At 45.1% G+C, this 19,935-nt stretch overlaps 1 long non-coding RNA gene across 1 annotated transcript; it reads right to left on the minus strand.

The window, feature by feature from the left end:
• Positions 1-17: 17 nt before the first annotated feature.
• On the minus strand, positions 18-5,538 carry LOC123034555. The gene is made up of 3 exons (XR_006416791.1): positions 5,435-5,538; positions 4,888-4,964; positions 18-170 (listed from the first exon to the last, which is right to left on the minus strand). It is a non-coding gene; the product is annotated as an uncharacterized LOC123034555 (long non-coding RNA).
• Between the last annotated feature and the right edge of the window lie 14,397 nt (positions 5,539-19,935).

The raw sequence follows: 19,935 nt of genomic DNA on the forward strand, positions 1-19,935 counted from the left end.
ATCCAGTAAACAAATAAATAATAAATAACATGATTCATTGATTTATTTTGAATTATTATTAGACCACTTTTAAAGGCGGTACCTCTCCATCGGAAAAGCCTTGAACCCTGTTTCCTGCAGTGGTCAACCAGGTCCAGTGACGGATGTTCAGAGGCATAGAGCTTCTGATCCTAAAGGGAGCAAACACAGAAACATTGGGACCAGAAGTGAATGACAGCCTTCTCCTCTATTAATTTATTGAACCCTATTTTAAAGCCTTCAGACAGAGTGATGTTATGGCACTAGACAGCATCTGAGGAGCTCCGGGATTTTTCAGACTCCCAGCTCCAAGGTCAGAGACTGCGTTCCAGCCTGGGAGCTGGGCACTGGCGCTTCATCCTCCCTTGCAGCCAGTGCAGAAACATCAGTGCTGACTATGGCTACCCTCTTAGGGTGGGAAAGCGGTCTCAGAGGAGGGTGCAAGGGAGTGAGGAGGGGAGGGGAAGGGAAGGGAGGAGACCAGGGCATGAGGTATGCAGACACCTCTCCAGCTTCCTTTCCTCCACCTCTGACATACTCCAGCTAGACTGGAGAGGAAGCCTGCTAGTGAAAAAGCAGAGCAAGAGGACGTGCAGATAAAGATTGCCCCTCCTGCTCCGGCTGTTTTGTACTAGGGGCCTGAGAGAAGAATGGTTTTAGATTATTGTTGCTTTCATTTTATGGGATCCTGTGATTTTAAAAGATATAAACCATCTTGGATGGGCTTTGAAAGTTGGGTGAGAAATCTTTTGAGTGAATAATACACACACACACACACACACACACACTTGGGTGAAATGGGCACCGGAACAACTGGGCAAAATATTGTAACTCACACTGTTGTTGTTTTTTTTAAAGACAGATGTTGGTTGTCATGGGTTTGTCCCTACCTAGAACCCTTGTCTCCAATCCTTTGTGTGTGCACTTAATGCGCTATGTTCAGAGGCATTCTTTTCTCAATACCTTATACTCCTGGATTTAACCATGGCAATGAAACTGGTTTCCGGGGATGAGCAATGGCTCAAATTAAGCCTTGTGCATACTCAAGATAATTTTATACAGATTAAGTACTATTACAGTGGCTTGGATATGAAAGTCCCTCTGCTGCTCATAGAAAGACCATTTCTGGTTTATTGGAAAAGCACCATGTGAGGAAAATCAGGCCATATCCAGAGATTTTCTCCCATTTATGCAACTTCCGATACAAGAATGTGTACAAGTTCTTTTCCAGACCCTTTTGGACACAGTGGAACAGTCTGCCCCAACCGGGGTGCCCAGCATCCCCAGTCAACAATGCTGGGAGTTCTAATCTAACACATTTGGAAGAGACCAGGATGAGGAAGGCTGCAGTAGAATGTAGAGCCTGTATTTTCTGGATTCGCTATGTTTCTCATACTGTAAATCACTGTGGAGTTGTATGCAAGAAATCTTCCACTGGCAATTGCGCAAGAATCCATGAAACAGGAAGCTAATTCTTTTCTCCTTTTGCCCTTGGCTCTTGGGATCCAAGCCACTATAATTAACTTTTCATATTAACCAGGAGAAAGACAAAAAGCATGCATATACCCGTGAGTCGAATGTAGTTCTAATCCATGCTGGCATTTATGGGTATGGAACCACAATTATGGCTCTTCCAAGTTCCAACTTAATTAAAGCAAGGGTATGGTACTTTTAGGCATACAAAGGACCAGCCACTGTCTCTCTCCACTGCATTTCTTTCTCTTTTGCTCCACCCCTGTCCTGCTCAGGGTGGTCATTTAGTTACAGAGGGCACCCCTCTATTTGAAGATATCCTCCTTTATTTGAAGAGCTGTCTGACCCAAGTCTGGATGAATAATAAGGAACCATAGGAAGGAAGAACAAGGGCCTTGAATTTGCCCGTCAACATTTAGCATTTCGCCTACCTATTTGTGTATTTTTATATTAACATACATAAATTTAGTGACATGGAAGTTCTCCTTTGTCCTTTCTACAGATGCTTGAAAAGCCAATGTAGTTGCCCTCTCTTATATTTTATTTTTATTTTTTTTTTGTAATTGTTTGGGGTAATTTTTCGCATGTCGTGAGCGGAGCCGGCTGGTGCCGGAGGTCAGACTAGATGGCCCGGGAGGACCCTTCTGACTCGCTCTGTTTCTATGTTTCACATATACTTTTTGAAACCAACAAATTTATCATAAATGCAGACAGTAACAAAAGTACCACAAAGGTCATATGCAAAACAAGCAGGAAATAAAACCTATGATGACAAAATGGCAGTGGCAGTCATGTCAATGCAGTGATGGATCAATGATAAATAAGGCATGGGATGGGATCACATTTGAAAGTGAGCAACAGAGCCAAGTTGCAAGGTTGGAAGCTAAAATGGTGTGTGTGTGTGTGTGTGTGTGTGTGTGTGTGTGTGTGTGTGTGTTATGCAAAAAGCTGCAAAAATACTTCTCCTGAAGTGAAATAACCAAGACTACCAACAGAGTGAGGCGATTCCTTCATTTATTGCAATAGACTGGGAGAACCTGCTCTATCAGAATCTCTCCAAAGTACAAACTCACAAAGCAGCTCCTTTTACTCCTCAGTCCATCTGCCACAATCCTCCCCTTTTCCCTCCTTGGATAAGGTACTAGGAGATTACAGTCTTTCTGTCCACCTACTTCCTATCTCCCACCTCATCCCACTACATACATCTACATACATCACATGTGCATTATAATTAGCCTATTGTCTATTCAAGGTGTGTGAGTTAATATTCATCAACCTGTTACACCTGAGTGCTTATAATTACAAGTTCACTAGTCCCCCCTCTCTCACTTCACCTTGCCCTACGACCCCGTCTCATAAAACTACTGGGAGGATGAGATAGGAAGTAGCATACTTTCTTTCAAGCCAATTATCTTTTTCTCCCCTCCACATTCCTTCAGACAGGCTTCATGGCTTGGTTGTTTGTCTCACTGTTTCTCAATCACTGAGTTCCTTCCTTCAATATATATACATAACTTTGCATTTCGGGGATGCAATCCTCATTTCTTGGGTTCCCTGCCTTATTCAGTGTTACCAAACTCAGCCGGTCACCAACTGGCACAACCTGGGTGGACCCCAGACCCCAAGCCAAACAGAGCCTGAGACAAGACTTTGAGCTGAAAGCAGTTTTATTCTAGTGCACTTTTAGGATAAACGGAGACAGAGGGGAGATGCTTCCCAAATCAGCATCTTGCAAGAGGTACAGAGAGCATACATTATATACCCAAGGTCACAAAGTTAATACATTGACCTTTTATTCTTTGTTCTGTTTGTTAGTTTACAGAAAAACTCTTTATTCTTCCAAGGACTCCCCTTCACAAACAGTGTCTGCTAATTATCTCCAAACTATTCACACCCACTTTATGTCTCTCACCTACTTGCAATTTATAATGTATTTTGCTACTTTTATTGAGATTCCAAGGGTCCCAGGCCAAAGGTTCCCCCCACTGGCCCCCTTTGACATCCAGTTGGCCTGTCCCAGGAGTTCACGCAGGGTTCACTACTCTCTGTTCGCCCCTCCTCCCTCCTGGACAGGAAATACAACATGGCTGCTGCTCTCTAGCCAAGTGGTCTTCCCTGGGTTAGCCTAATGGAGTGAAAGGGAGAGTTCCCGGTAACACCAATGAAGAGACACCAGGTAAACAAAACGGCCTCTGGTTTAGTTGTGTGTTAATTCACCCTGCACCTACCACTCTAATACAAAATAGGCAGGGTGTGACTGTATCATCTAGAAATAAATGCACACACACTTTTATATATGCTCAATCTCTAATCACAAAGTACTCATGCCAAGAAAGACACAGAACTTTTCCTCTGATCAATTTTAAGGTGACCTTTCCAAGATCTCCCAGCATATCAGTAGCAAAGCCAGAAATAGAACTGGGCTCTTTCCTTTTAGGTCAGGGCTTGTTGACTATTTAGCATGGGCCTGCACAAGTCACCGGGCAAGATTTGAATGAAGACAAGGGAACTTGTTTCTCTGTGTTTCAAAGAAATGGATTGGTTCCAGTCTTGTTCTCACTAGTGAGGTGGTAGTCCTATTCTCACTATATTAGAAACATAGAAACAGAGCAAGTCAGAAGGGGTCTCCCGGGCCATCTAGTCTGACCCCCGGCTCCAGCCGGCTCCGCTCACGACATGCCCACCATGTGCATGTCAAATATATATTCTTGAACTATATATTATAGACTACCTGCAGGGCTCGCATCACCTATCAACAGGTATCCCTGTTATAATGCAAGGCCTTCTGTGGTGGCCAGTTCATTCCCTTTACAAAAAGTCTACTCCTGATAGAAATGGTTAGTGAGTATGGATCAACACAGCTGCCCGTATTGTTGCTTTCTCCTGTGAGTATGGCTACAGCATCCTCAGAATGAGTGCTTGCACTTCAAAATATACCATGGCATCCTTGACTGGGGAGAACCCAGGAGTTGTGGGACTTTTTTCTTCTAAGCATGCACAGGTTTTTGCCCTGCATGTCTTAGGAAGTGCTTGTCGCATTTACAACGCTCTTTCACTTTATTTCATTGGGCAGTGTAACCTTGCAGGGGGCTAGCATGACCCTTTACTCCTTGAGATGAAGAGCAAAGTGCCACTCCACCCTCTGTACCTCACACAGAAGACAACCAAGTTGGCAGTCAAACTGTGCTCCCACAGTGCGGATGAATTTGCAGCTCCACCATCCTTGGTAATTTAACCTAGTGGGTTGGGGGAATGCAAGAGACGGCAGCTGAAAATGGTCAAGTGGGTTCATGTGATAGCAGCAAATTTCTTCCTAGGCTTGGCATGCCTCCTAACACAGGGATATGGTAGCATTTCTCCACCTAGGCTACATGAAAAGAGAATGGCTGGGCTTACCCATCATAACAAGCGACCGTGCATACTTTCCACAGTGTGTGGTTTTTTGCTGGATGTGCCCAGTTAATTCACTGTACCTAAAGAAAACACAGCAATACTAAGTTATTACATAAGTTATTTAAGCTACATGTCAGATGCAACTGCATATGCAGCCCCCTATCGATGCATTGATGAATTGTGTGAATTCTATGCCTCCTGTGGTGAGATTCAGATAACAGAGCAAGTCCTGATTAGGGATTGCATATTCAGAATCATGATTGGCATGTGCCATGTCTCACTGGAATTAAATAACCCACAATAAGCCATTGTGTTGTATGAACTGGAGCCGTGTATTGGAATTGAGGTTCTGGCCTCTATGTGTACCAGTAGAAATTGCAGCTTCATGAGCATCATATCTCCGAGCAAGAAGGCGAAAGGGATGTCCTCTTGTAGCCACACTTCTTCTGGGGCAAAATTCACTCTGCATGTGGGGAGGAGTGAGAGTCTTTAAATTTTAACTAGCTGACCTCAGGCTGGACTGGGGAGCCAGAAACACAGTGACACTCACCTGAAGTGCCTCTTAGACAAGCTGCTGCAAAGAAGCATGTGGTGGTGAAAAGAATGTTTCTCAGGAAGAGAAGAGAGCTTACCAGAGCTGCCTGTTATAAGAAAACTAGCCCTGGCTTTAATCTCAGAAAGCTGACATGCCACGCGCCACCCATTCAAATGACTCTGAGTCATTCCATTCTCTACATTTTGCTTCTCTTTCTCTACTCTGTAGCCTGGCTGTGGCTCAGTAAAATGCCTTATAAGCAGCTCACGTCCAAAGGCCACTTGAGTAGCCCTAAAACATTTCCTTCTGCAGACTGCAGCCAGCCAGCCAGCCTTCATGGGAAAAATATGTTTACAATCCCTTAAACTGCATTTTGATGATATGATGATGATATATACTGATAACTATATATCATCTCAATAGCAGTTTCTGGAGAACATGAACCAGCTCTACAGTTCCAGCTGTGTTACAGGCTGGGCTTGGACAACACAACTAGCCATTGCTGTGTTGTCCAGTGGTGGCAGTACTAGGTACTGAAAAGATACCTCTCCCTACCCCCCCGGGGGGGGGGGCAGGGGATCTCAAATTTGCATATGTTGATTTACATATGTCCTAAAGTCTGTAAAGGCCTTTGTCTTCTAAAGAGATCCCTATTTGTAAAAAGGGATGTAAAGAAAGAGAAGAGGGGGGCATTAAATTACAGAAAAGAAACCTCAGGCAGGAAGATTCAAGGAGGGGGTGGGTCCATCCACGTGTTACCAAAAAGCCAGTGAATATAGAGGGATCAGATGCAATGCCCATCATCACAGCCCCTGTTCCTTTTCTTCAGCAAATAGCCAAGGGCAGCAGGGCCGTGGGGCAGATAACCTCCCAGCGATTTAGGACTCCAAAGGAAGATTTCAGGGTTCAGGTTCTAGTAGGACTTCCCCTAACACCACCGTTGCAGTTGAGGCATTTGGGTTAATGCATGTGACAGTGAGCTTTCCCAATTTTACCCCTGGCTGAAACAAGAAAGCCTTCCATGTAGAATGGCTGTTTTAATGGAGACATTTCCATGAGTCTGGGGACTCTGGCTGGTGGTGCGTGATGTACCATTCTTGCCACTGCTAAGTAGGTGTGGATATGGGAACTCTGTTGGATTCCTTTGCATGAGTTTCATAATGGAACAAAGGCAATATATGAAGATAAGCCATTAAGATTTTATCTGGACATTTGGAACAGTGCTTTAGAATTGCATGCAAGCAATATTTCTAGATATAGGAATATGGCACTCTTCCCTATAACTTGTTGCATGTAATATGCTAGAGCTGAAAGTATGTAAGATTACCATAGGGGGTAGCCATTTTAGTCCATTACAACAAGGACAACAAAGAGTCTTCTGGCATCTTAAAGGCAAACAAATTTATTCCAGAAGAAGCTTTCACAGATACTGTCAACTTCAGCAGATGCACGAAGAGTTCACATCAAATTGGCACACGCAAACATGTGTGTGCACATGCACACACAGCCACATATGCAGGCTGAAGCTGGGTTGAGCTTGATGCAGACTGCCTTGTCAGGGGGAGGTGAAATACAAAAAGTACAGGCAGGGATCCTTACCTTAACAGTTGCCATTTACAAAAAAAAAAAAATTTGGGTGACAACAGATATCTTTACAGAAGTGATCTGATTAATATATGCAGTATAATCAAAAACAACTCACTTTTGCTCTTTATTCCAACCATGGAGAAATTAGAGTTGAATCTCTGGTTGGTGTCTGTCTTTGAAATGGCTTTGCTCAAGAATGGCCCCCTTATGGACAGAGTATCCTTGGAGCATGCAATGCCCCCTCGTCCTGCTTCCCCATTTCTGGTCATCGCTGTTCCATATGTCAGATTTGTGCCCTTCCGTCTTTTGTGCTAAGACAAGCCTGTTTTCCTGTGTAGACTGCATTGGGCATCGGTGGCAAATGATGGAGTGCATCCTATTGAAAGCTGAGCCAGGATGCCGTGGATGGTCTATTAACAGTGCCATCACCAGAATACATATAAGGACAGTTGACATTTGGATCTGTGTACCTGTCCCTGTACCTCCACTGGGAAGCCTGCTGTTGCTGGTAATTATCCTTCTTAGGATGGGTAGCAGGTAGAAGCAAGGGCGGGTCTACCTTCTGCGTCCTGTGAGAGGACAGTGTCACCATCCAGGGTGAGTTGTAGATCACTGATAGTATACCCGATGGTTTATGCTGGGGGTGAAAGGTATAGAAGCATAGAAATGTAGAAACAGAGTAAGTCAGAAGGGACCCCTGGCTCCAGTTGGCTCTGCTCATGAAATCCTGGAAATTTGTTAGCTTAATGTCCCCTCCAGGAAAATTGGTTGAAAGCATTATTAAAGATAGAGGTAAAATAAGCACATATAAAGACAGCCCTGAAAAATAATCAACATGGCTTCTGTGAAGGTAAGTAATGTTTTACTAGCCTTTTTGAGTTCTTTAGGAATGTCAGAAAACATGTGAATCAGAGTGATCTGGCAGACATTGTTTACTAGGGCTTCCAAATGACTTTTGACAAAGTCCCTCACCAAAGACTCCTGAGCAAACTTAGCAGTCATGGAATAAGAGGTGAGGTCTTCTTATGGATCAGTACCTGGTTGAAAAACAGAAAGCAGAGAGTAGGAATAGATGGTAAATTCTCACAATGGAGGGATGTGAATAGTGGGGTTTTGCACTGTATTAGGAACAATGCTTTTCAGCTTTTTCTTACGTTATCTGGAATTAAGAGTGAGCAATAAAGTGGCCAAGTTTGCTGGTGACACCACATTATTTAGAGTGTTTAAAACAAAAAGTGTCTGTGAGGAGCTCCAAACTGGGACAGTGGCACCAAAATGGCAAGATCATTTCACTGTAAGCAAATGTAACATGACACATGCTGGGGCAAAAAAAATCCCATCTTCACATATAGGCTGATGGGATCTGTTCTAGCAGTGGCAAAGGGAAAAAGCCCCAGGGTTGTAATGGATAGCTTGATGAAATGCCAACCCGGTGGGCCACTGCCATGAAAATGGCAAACACCATGTTAGGCATAATTATGAACACAATTGACTGCCAAGATGATATTTCCCTTATACAAACCTGTGGTGCATCCACACTAGGACTACCGTGTACAGTTCTGGTCACCATGCTTAAAACACAATATTGTGGAGTTTGGACATGTGCAACTAAAATGAGGTTGCAGCCAATCTCCTCTAAGGAAGGTTACAACTGCTGGGAATGTCTAGCTAAGGAAAAAGGGGAGTAGGGGGAGACATGACAGAGGTGTACACACTTCTACATAGTGCCCAGAGAGTGGATAGGGAGGTATTTTTCTCTCTTGCTCGTGATGCTGGAATCTATGGTGATCCCATGAAGCTGGTGGGAGTTTCAGGCCAGATGAAAGGAAGTACTTCTTCATACAGCACATAGTCAAACTATGGAATTCACTTCCACAAGATAAGAGAGAGAGCAGGCCATCTGGATGGTTTTAAAAGGTGATTGGACAAAATCATGAAGGCTACTCCTCAATGGCTGCTATCCTAGGATGACTATATGCTGCTACCAGTAGAAGTTGTCAGGAAATATGGGTGGGAGCGTTGCACTCATATTTGTGAGTTTCCTGTGGGTAGCTGGTTGGTCACTGTGTGAACAGAATGTGGGACTAAATAGTCAGATAAAGCGTGACTTTTATGCTATGTTATTTTACTAGGTGAATTTCCTCCAATGTCAGAGAGCAGGTCAACTGCCTTTTCCAAGATGGTGCTGCTGTGTACATCAGTTTAAATCAGCAAAAGAGTGCCTTTTCTTTATAACATCTTTTTTCATCTGAAAATGAAAAGGTTTGATTATCCAGGTTTGATTAGTCAACAAATTCATGAAAGTGAAGCACAGTGCAAAACCATGCATGCTGACTCAAAGTTTCTGTAAGTTCTGTGGGACTTAGTCAATGAGTTTAGGATAGCAGCAGAAAATAGATATAGTTAGGTAAAATTCCTGTGTGCACATATCTAGAAGTAAGCCCTATTGAATATAATTGGACATAAAGATTCAATGCTATAATTTGTTATAAATGTTCCTTTTTAATATAACAAGGGCTTTTCTATTATTTCTCTGTGCAAATGCACCAATTATTCTGGGAAAACATTAGTTTTTGTACAATGTCACAGTTTATGTTAAGCATACCAAGCCCATTCCAATCATCTCGTTTGTCCCATTCTTGAGTGGTAGTTATTCTTGATCTGCTTCAGCACATTGAAACTTGAGGCCCTCCATGAATGTGAGGTCTGGGCCAAATGACCCTCCTATCCCCCCACTCCCATGATAGGACCTGGGTGTAAGCTGTGTTGTTGGCACTAAAATTCAAAAAGTGCAGATAAGGATGATTACTTTAACAGTTGCCATTCACAAAGCTTAGTTGAGTGATGACACAGATATCCTCAGAATATTGAGCTGATTAGCCTTTGCAGTGTGATTTCTTAACACCTTTGTTTTCATTCAAACCACAGGAAAAAGCTTTGGCTCCCTGTGAATCCTATCTCTACAATATCATGTTGATGACTTTCTCTGAAATTCTTTTGTTTGAGAAAGATCATCTTAAGGTCATGGAGGCCTGGCAGGCTCCCATACCCTTGCCCTCCACACACACTGGTTTCTAAAAATTGCCATCCCTGATGTCAGATTTTGCAGAGACTGGCTTCCTCCTTATGTTTGATCTACACCAAAGAATAAATGGGACAAATTTGGTTTCGGCAATGGCAATGGGGAGAAGCAGCGGAAGGGACAGTTCAGCCTCCCAAGAAGAGGCAGCGCAGACCTTTCAATGGTTACCTTCCATCTCCAGGAACAAAGCTGGCCCACCTACAACACCACACCTGCCCCAGCATGGAAGGGATGGCAACAGGAAGACCAGCTTCTAAGCCTCCTGAAGCCTCCAGCCCCACAAGTGTTATGCAGGTTGATGGCTGCCGTTTAGCAGTGGGATGATGCTAAAGTGGGGTGGATGGTACTGGTGCTGGAAAGAGCAGGCTAAAAATAGCCTCTGTGCAGTTGTGCGCAGGTAGCCCAGCGCTTGATGGAAAAGATGAGTCTGCCAATGTTTACATGGCTGTCTGAGCAGACGCTGCTGTGCTGACAGCTGCTTTCTGTGCTTTGGACTGGAAAGAATCTGTCCGGAGACATCCCAGCCTCTGCATGGCTAACAAGCCAGGCCAGTCTCGTGCTTGGGGAACCTCCAGCATTAGCCCCGTGCAGGGTTCTTTCCATAGTGACACCTGCTCTTTATTTTGGGGGTTGGATGAGGCCCTGAGGGCGGGGATTTTGCCACAGGCAGGATTCTGCATTCTGTTCTAAAAATGTTCTTTGTTGTGCTGAAAAATGTGCTGAATCCACATGGATCAGACCAAAGGTCCAGCGCTCTGTACACACAGTGGCAAACCAGCTGCCCACAGAATTTATTTATTTATTTATAGCTATATTTATTTGCTGCCAAGCAGTCCAGAGAGCTCTTTAGGTGGCACTCATCAATCGATAAAGCCAGGATACAAAAAAATTAATAATTTCAGTATATTAACATCAATACAAGCACTAAAAATCATCAATAAAAATATGAATAACAATCGTAATAATTTAACAATGATAATCCAAAACCATGTCTAAGTGAGATGGACAACCATTAATGATCTACTAAACTCCTTAAAATTGATAAAATAATCTTAAAATTAATTGTTAAAATGAGTGGAGAAGATAAATGTTTTCACCTGGAGAGAGGTGAATTGAGAGGTGAAGTCACCTGAATTGAGAGCAGAGCTGGGGCCGGGCGAGTCTGCCTTGGAGCCTGACCCATAAGTGGGGGCAGGCACTAAGCAGGCCCTTCTTTCATTCACCATCCCTCTTACCTGCTTGGGAAATGGCTCTTTCAGAAAAGTCTGTTGCCCAGATCTTAATGGGTGGACAGGTGTATGTAGCAGAAGGTGGTCCTTCAGGTAACCAGGTTCTCAGCTATTAAGGGCTTTATATGTTAAAACGAGCATTTTAAATTAAGTCCAGGATTCAACTGGTAGTCAGTGTAGTTTATACAAGATCAGTGTTATATGGGCCCACAAGCTGGCACCAGATACTAATAATGCTTCCCTTTTTTGAACCAGTTGAAGTTTCTGAACTGTCCTCAAAGGCAGCCCCACATAGGGCATGTTAGAGCAATCTAACCTGGGTGTCACCAGTGCATGAGTAACTGAGGCCAGGCTCTGTCTATCCAGGTAGGGATGGTATATTCACTGTAGCTGAAGGAAGGCACTCCTGGCCACCAAGTCCACTTGAGCCTCTAGGGATAATGCTGGATCCAGGAGAACCTGCAACCTGCAAACCCTTAGGGGGAGTGTGACCCCATCCAGGAAAGGGTAATGGCCACCCAACCTGGTTGGCAGGCCACCTACCAACAGCACTTCCATCTTGTCTGGACTGAGTTTCAGTTTATTGACCCCCATCCTGTCCATTATCAAGCCCAGACACTGGTTCAGGACAAAGACCACTTCACCTGGATCAGATGTAAGGTGGAACTGGGTGTCATCAGCATATTGCTGATACCTCAAGCCCAAACCTCCAGATGACCTTTCTCAGTGGTTTCATGTAAATGTTGAACAGCATGTTGAACAGTATGGAGCTCTGTGGGACCCCATAGTGTAAACGCCCTGGGGCAGAGCAACTATCCCCCAGCACCACCTTCTGGACACAGTTGGCCAGATAACAGTGGAACCACTGCAGAGCAGTGTCCCCAGCTCCTAAGCTAGCCAACCTGCCCAGAAGGGCATCATGGCTGATGGTGTCGAAAGCCACTGAGAGGCCCAGGAGAACCAACAGGGTCACAATTCCCCTGTCTCTCTTCTGGCAAAGATCATCATACAGGGTGATCAAGGCACTCTCTGTCCTGAACCCCAGCCTGAAGTCTAACTGAAATGAATACAAGAGTGCCTTTGCCTAGCTACCACCTGCTCCAACACTTTGCTCAAGAAGGGGCTGTGGTTACTATCCCTGGGTCCAGGTTTGGCCCTATCTCAGCCTCCTTTAGAGAAGCTGGGTCTACTCCCCCACTTAAAGAGGCGTTGACAGCCTCCTGGACCCAGGCATGAACCTGTTCCCTCAATTTTCCATCAGCCATGATGGGCAAGAATCAAGCAGGCAGGTGGAAGGGCAAACCAAACCAAGGACTTTTACCTGGTCTTTTTGATGGGACAGGGGGATGGTGGTTCAGATATGGAGAGAATAACATTAATCCCATGGTCATAGAGGGACCATTTCCTGGTAAGGTTTAGACTATTGGCCCCTTTCCCCTTTCACAAGGGTGGGGGACCTATTAGGATGGTCTGCCCCTTCCACATCATTGGGTTGCAGCAACTACACAGGAAAATTAATTCTCCACTGCCATATCTCCCCCTACCCAACACAACTTCAGTGGCTGCACTCCTCAGCTCCACTTCCCTTTCCAAACCCATAAGTTTGTCCAGTAAACTGCTCAACACACCTAATGATCAAAACAGCTTAGGCCAAACCAGGCTCCCAACCAGATGTCAACCAGACACCAAACAGGCAGATCCCTCAAGCAGGATGGGTACAAGAACTTCTTCTGCCCAGCTCCAGCTGTTTTGTGCAGGTTTGCCACCTCTGGTAAAGGAGGAAGCACATAGCCAGCAAGGATAGTAGCCACTGATAGCCTCCTCTCTTGTGAATCTGTCCAATCCAGATTGATGGCCATCACTACTTCCCAAGCAAGTCTTTTCTTTTATCTGTCTAAAACCTCCCAGTTATCAGCTTCATGGCTGAACTGGGTTCAAGTCTTATGGGAGAGGGATAAAAATTTCTTCCTTTCCAAACATGTATTACTTTAAACAACTCCACCATCTCTCTCCTTATTCGCCTTTTTCCTAAGCTGGAAAGTTCCAGTTGTTGTAGCTACTCCTCACAGGGGAGCTGCTCTAGACCCCTGATAATTTTTGTTGCCCTTCTGTGTACTTTTTCCAACTCAATCAGGTCTTTTTTCTGCTAAGCTTACGAGAACTGAACACAGTATTTCAAGTTTGTTCTGCAGAAAGAATAATTTATCCTAATATTATGTACATTTAACTAATCTGTACCATTAAAACAGACTTTAGTTTGAGATTTTGTTCAATATATATTTTGGCAAAGACGGACATGGCTGAGAGCTTCAAGGAGAAGAGGTATGGCTGGAGCACCAGTTTTCAATAAAGTGAGCAGATTTGGACATTCGCAGTGAAAGTGCAAACATGTTTCCAAAATCCTTTATATCTTGGGTGGGCAGAGTTTAGGTTTGCCAAAAGTCTATTAAGCAAAGAGAACAGGAGAAAAACTGTTAATTCCCTGAGGCTGCAAATGCACCCCAAAGGGAGGAGAAGAAAGATGCTGGGGATGGGAAGGAGGCTGGAGCTGATTCCTATTGGCTCCCACACCTTCATTCCCTCCCCTGAAAATGGTAATTTAGATAAAAATCAGGATGGAAAGCACAGTGGCAGAAGAGGTTGCTGCCATACCTTGTCCAGGTGTAAGTTGCACGTCAGCCTCCAGGTTCAGAGACCTGTGTGAGTCAAGGGCAGGGCCGATAGGATGGCACCCTACGTGTCAGACAGGCCTGCCGATTAGCCAGCTGAGCTCATCAAGTCCACGTTGAAGGGAAACAGCAGCTGGTGGTAGCTGCATTGCCAGTGGGGGAAGAGCATTTTTAAAACTATTATCTTTAAATCAAGTTGCCCCAGTTTGCCCTTCTGTGTAATGGGTTTCTGTTGTGGAGGAAATAAATGTGAGCTGAAAGCAGTTCTGTAGAATCAGGCTCAAATTCTGCTTTGCACTTATGATCCATGTCCAGTGACTTGACTGTTTGCCTTTGTGTGAAAGGAAAAGGGAAGAGGATGGGAAGAAAGCGATACCTCAGGGCTCTACCTTCTGTGGCCCCTTGCCTTCTGCCTACTCTCAGTTGTCTTGCTAACCGCTGCATCAGCTGCAATGGGTAGCCTTGTTTTCCAACAGATCCCATGCAAACAAATTGCTTAACTATTGCATCTCATTGTGAAAACTAGTTGAATCTATATATCCACATAGAACATTTTATATTCATGTTTGCAGCTCCATGTATCCCTGTCTCAGTCTCTCCCTCTGCTGACAGTGGAACACGTCTGGCTGGCAGATTGCTTAATTGTCCTCTGATAGCCCCACACCCTTGGCAATTATGGTCTTGCCCTTTATGAAGCATGTTGACTCTATCTCCTATCGCATTGCAAAAACAAAACAAAACCCAATCTTTATTATCTTCATCCTTTCACCTGAATGTGGTACAACTTTGCTAGTCACTTTTGCCTTCATCAGAAACATTGGATGCTCCTTATACTGAGTCAGGCCTTTGTATTGTCTACAGTGAGATCTGGGTACCACGACTGTTCCTGGTTGAGTAACAGTTACCTGCCATTATGAACAAGCAACCCACAGCCAGGGGTTGCCCTGGTGGTAACAGAAAGCCGTCGGGGATTCCTATTCCCCAGCCAACTGGACAAAATTCCATCCAATATTTCCTTGGTCCTCAATCTCCAGACCAGTCACTGGTTTCAGCACATGCCAGCCCAGGCTTGGTGAGCAAACAAGTTTATTTAAAAGGATAAACTATAGGGGTGGAAGGTATTAAAACATATAGATCAAAAGGACAAAAGCAGGGGAAAACAGGGGAAAGGGAAGTTGGACAGCAGCAACAACACAGTTTACAGCCAGCCAAGAAACACCAACTCCCAGGGCCTTGTTGGCCCACTTGGACTAGAAAACAACAAAGCTAGCCCGAACCTTAGCTAAATACCAAAGGTCTACTTTCGGCAGGGTCAAGATGCACAGGGCTTCGCATTATTCTTTGTCACCGGGAATAGGCAGCAGAGTGGAACCTCCCCAGAGAGGAGCAAGCTGGCCTCCCCGCACACCCCGGACAATGCCGCTCAGCTGACCAAGGGGCAGTGGCCCATCTCCCAATCCTTGGGGCCAACCCTTTCCCCAGGTGTCAGTCCTTAACCAGTCATTGCTGCTCTCTTCGGAGTCCTTGAAACCATAATTTCTAACTCCCAGAATACATCACAGAAGGAGGAGGATGCCTCCCAAGACCTTGGGTGCCACATTCCTGCTGTGCTGGCACCTGGACTTAAAACATTTAATTTGCTATGGAGTTAACCCTTCCCTTGCTCCCTGTGGGGAGGCCATTTCACGTTATAATGGCTTGTCATGCTATGTGAACCTGGTGGGGTAGACAGCCCTCATATTTGCCATGGCCTGCTCTGCTGGGGTCTGAACTGGCACCTGGCTGAGAGAAGCTCCAGGATTTCCGGCAGGAAAATGTGGGATGGCAGAGAATGAACTCCGCAAGCGCATGCTCTGCTGCTGAGCCACCAACAATCTCCCCCAGTTGCTGGCTTTTGATGACTGCACTTTCTGTGAATCTCTGGTATGGTAATTTCCTTATTTCCCCCTTCTTTCTTTTATATGTATCCACATCTCTTTGTCTTTCTGTCTTATCTGATAAGTTTGGAACCTTATCCTCAGATTCTGTGGAACAATATTTCATCTGAAAACTTTTTATGTTGGAAAGGCAATGGCCCAGAGTTTAGCACTGCCAGATGTATACCAGCTCTCGAATATTTTTAGTACCCTGAACCAATTTTCTACAAGATCATTTAACTAAGGATAATTCAGACCTGATGTGCCATGTCAAACCATGGACACTGACAAATGTTTAGAATTCACACCCATAAAACTGAGGACTGTAATCAGTTCTTTACACATGTGATATGCCATTAGCTTGAAAAAATGAAATTCCAGCACTTGATCACATGTTATGTTGCCAGATATTTTTTTTCAGGGTAGTGAGAATCATTATGAACCGTGCTTCTAATATCGGTTGTTTATCCACTTACTCTTTTGTTGTTGTTGTTAATGATGTTAGTATTTTTGTCTATTATTACAATCTATTTCATCTAATATTTTTATAATTATAATTTCATTTCATGTCTACACAGCCCAATAGCAGAAGTTCCCTACATGCATATGAGGTCAATATATAATGTATCTGGCTCCCCTTGTATAACTTTCAATATCTAGATGTCCCCCCATGTTTTTCTAAAGCATGTCCTTGTACAATGCTTTAGCCCAGCCTTCCCCAACCTGGTGGCCTTTAGAGGCATTTGGACTGCAACTCCCAGAATTCCTATCCAGCAGGGCCATTGACTGGGATTTTGGGTGTTACAGTCCAAATGTGACTGGAAGGCACAAGCCTGGGGAAAGCTGCTTTAGCCACTATCAACAAATGGCTTTATATTTTACAAATAACAATAGATAGCTCTACCTTAAATTGAAAATATTAGGCAGGCACATAGTGAGCTGCTAGGCTGTGGTGAAAGCTTTGATTGCACCCTCTTGCTTCTGCAAATTCCTGCCACACTTTCCCCTATGCTGAGAATCTTTTTTCAGCAGGTTGATACAGATATTGTATGGCTGGGTTCAAACAATGCAACAACCCCCTGCATGCTTGTCATTGGATAGGTTTGCACAACACAGCAAGCTGTGATGTTTTTTTACCTTTGTTGGTCTGTCACGTTGTCCAAACCTCATCATGGTGTTTCATCATGATATGTTCAGCTTTTGGGAAAAAACAAAGAGAACAGCCTGCTTTAAGGTTTCTTGGTGCCATGATGGCCTGTTGTGTCATCTGAACCCAGGAATATAACTCACCATGGTACCAAGGCCAGCACCATAAGGCTGCTTGGAGAGAGAGTTCTATAGCCACTTTTGCCCAGCTGCTAGCCAGAAAGTGTGACTGGCAGCCGCCATTTTGTGCCACCTTCAGAGGCACCTCTGCACCATTCACCTCCTGTCCTAAACATCTTTGGCAGGAGTGGGTGCAGCCAGTCAGTGCTGGGAAGGGAGCAGCACCGCTCAGTTGATTCTCTTGCTGCCCCTCCTGCGTGAATAGGAAAGATGAGAGTCTGCTGGGTGGTGGCACCCAGTTGCTGTTGAGAGCTGGGTTCCCGCCTGCTCTTTTTCAGACAACAGAGAGCTCTTTGGCAAAACCTCTTTATTTCCAGTGTACATCCAACAAGCTATTAGCCTAGCAAAGGACGAGTCTCTGAGCATACACAGAATGGTTTGTTGAACCTAAACTAGAGACTATTTCCAAGAATCCTCCTTTTCAGTAACCTGGGCCTGATCCCTCTGTGGAGTTGGGCAAGGCTCCTAGGTCTACGCAGACCATCTAGTTGGCCCATGTGTATTTATTTAAAGTTTTTATATACCGCCTTTCAGACAGTAATGCAATAAAATAAAAGTACAGCATCAGCCAAATTACAGCAAATAAAACCCCATCTTGAAAACGACATTAACATTTAAAATATCAGGAAAATAAAAAAGTTTTGGCCTGGCACTGAAATGAAAAAAGTCTTAGTCCCAGACACACCTCTCTGGGGAGCATGTTCCATAGCCAGGTGGCCACTCTTCTGATCTCCCTCAAAGAGGGCTCCTGAAGAAGGACCTCTGCCCCAGATCTTAGGGGGCGGGCAGGTATGTATGTCTTTCTCTCCTGATGCTGCATGATGGGGTCAAGGATTGGGCCAAGCTTCTTCCATGTCCCTTCCTGGCATTTCCAAACTGTCGGTTCAGAGTCTGCCTGAACACCTGGAGATAAAGGCCTTAAGATAAACTCTTCCTCCTCCACCACCGCCCTGTTTGTGGACCTCATTTCCCAGGCCTTGCCAACCTTATCTGAAATGTCAGTGCCACCCTGACACTTCCAGAGGCCCTGCATAGCATGCCAAGAATAACTGCCTCTTCCATTCCCATGGCCTCTGGAATTGCCAAGCCAGAGGAGGACTAGTTGTGAGAAAAGGCAAGCTGCACATAGTGAGGGGTATATGCAGAAATGCACATGCTCACTGTGCATCATGCTTGCCCAAGCTGCAGCATGGGTGTCCCGGCTGGCACAGGCACCAGGGGCTGGTGGCACTCCCGGGGGGGGTGAAGGGCCCCATGGACCTGGCTATGGCAAGGTCCGGCTAGCATTCCTGCTTGTGTGTCCCCCACACCACACTCCTCCTGATTCACAGGCAAAGCTGTACCACCAAGGCATGCGGTGTGGCTTGCCATGTGCACCACATTGGCCCCGTTTCATGCTGTGGGCTCAACCATTGCCAGAAATGCTTTATAGCTTGCAATAACCGAGCCTTGGCATTGCAACCAAGTACCGGGGCCAAGCCCTAGCAAATCCCTGCTCAAATTAAACTCAGTGCTAATGAGGGTACAGACAACAGCACACTCTTTTCTGTGAAGCACACTCCTTCCTGGATTTTGTCCCAGCTGGGGCTGGAGAGGAGGAAAGGTCAAGTATTTATAGACAAGGGGCTCTAGCCTGGCACGGGCTTACTTAACACTGAGTGAGTCACTCACCCAGCACAACAACAGGCAAAACTACAAGGCTGCCTGGCCCTTATCTGGGTCTGAGATAAACAATGGCATTTGTTGGGGAATGCAGGGCCTCCATCCTTGCACCAGAGGAAGGCACTTCTCCGCCAGCCTGCATCTTTCTGCCAGCAACTCGGGAGCAACTGCAACGACTGCAGTGGAAATGAAGTCTTCTCTTGAATCATGAGATACCTGAGCAAAATGCTGGCTGGCAAGCAACGGTCTGATGATCCTAGAGCCCAGAGGACAAGCAGGGGGTGACACATGTGTGCCAGGAAGGCGTTCCACAGACAGATTCCTTCTTCTCTAAATCAGGGACGGTATTTTCCTGGCTAGGCCACCACTAGGTACAGCACGTAATAAGTCCCTTGGGCTGGAGCTCAGAAGTCCTCGCTTGGCACTCTCCCGAGGCACTCTGGTTATCCTAGCCTTGCCAGGAGCATCCCATCGGCTTAGAACAGACCTACACGGACGTGCCAGAAAAGTCATGGCCATCTTTGGTTCCTGCCTATAAAATGGGGGGAATAATGTTTGCTCTTTCTTCCTTAAAAAGTTCAGAAAAGAGGCTTATGTTTAGGGGGGAAAGCCTAATGAAAACCAGAGAGTAACCCCAAACCCTGCTCCCTGTTCCCAGAAGTAGGTGGGTAGTCCATGTTCAGTGGTAACAGAAAACCATTCTGTACTTGATCAGAAACATTTTCTAGCTGCATCATGCTGTGTGATGAAAACGGATGAAAAAATCTTAAGAAAGAAATAATATGGGGAGATGACAGTCTTGAGAGACACTGTGGAAAGATGTTCTCGTGGTCATTTCTCTCTAGCCTGGTTCACATGATCACTGCAGCCCAGCATAGTTTATTTAAGCCATTGCGGACCGTGGCGAGTGTGGCTGGCCATTTTGAATACTCAGCCCATGCTGTGCAAGCGTAGGTGGCAGGGGTTGTTTCAGGGTTAACCTTACACATCCTATTTGAGGGTTGTTTAACAATCCCTCCTCCTATGATTGGGTTTCTGCCTACAG

This window comes from Varanus komodoensis, unplaced genomic scaffold, assembly GCF_004798865.1.
Source record: "Varanus komodoensis strain SLA01 unplaced genomic scaffold, ASM479886v1 scaffold6_4, whole genome shotgun sequence".
Classification (NCBI taxonomy): domain Eukaryota; kingdom Metazoa; phylum Chordata; class Lepidosauria; order Squamata; family Varanidae; genus Varanus; species Varanus komodoensis.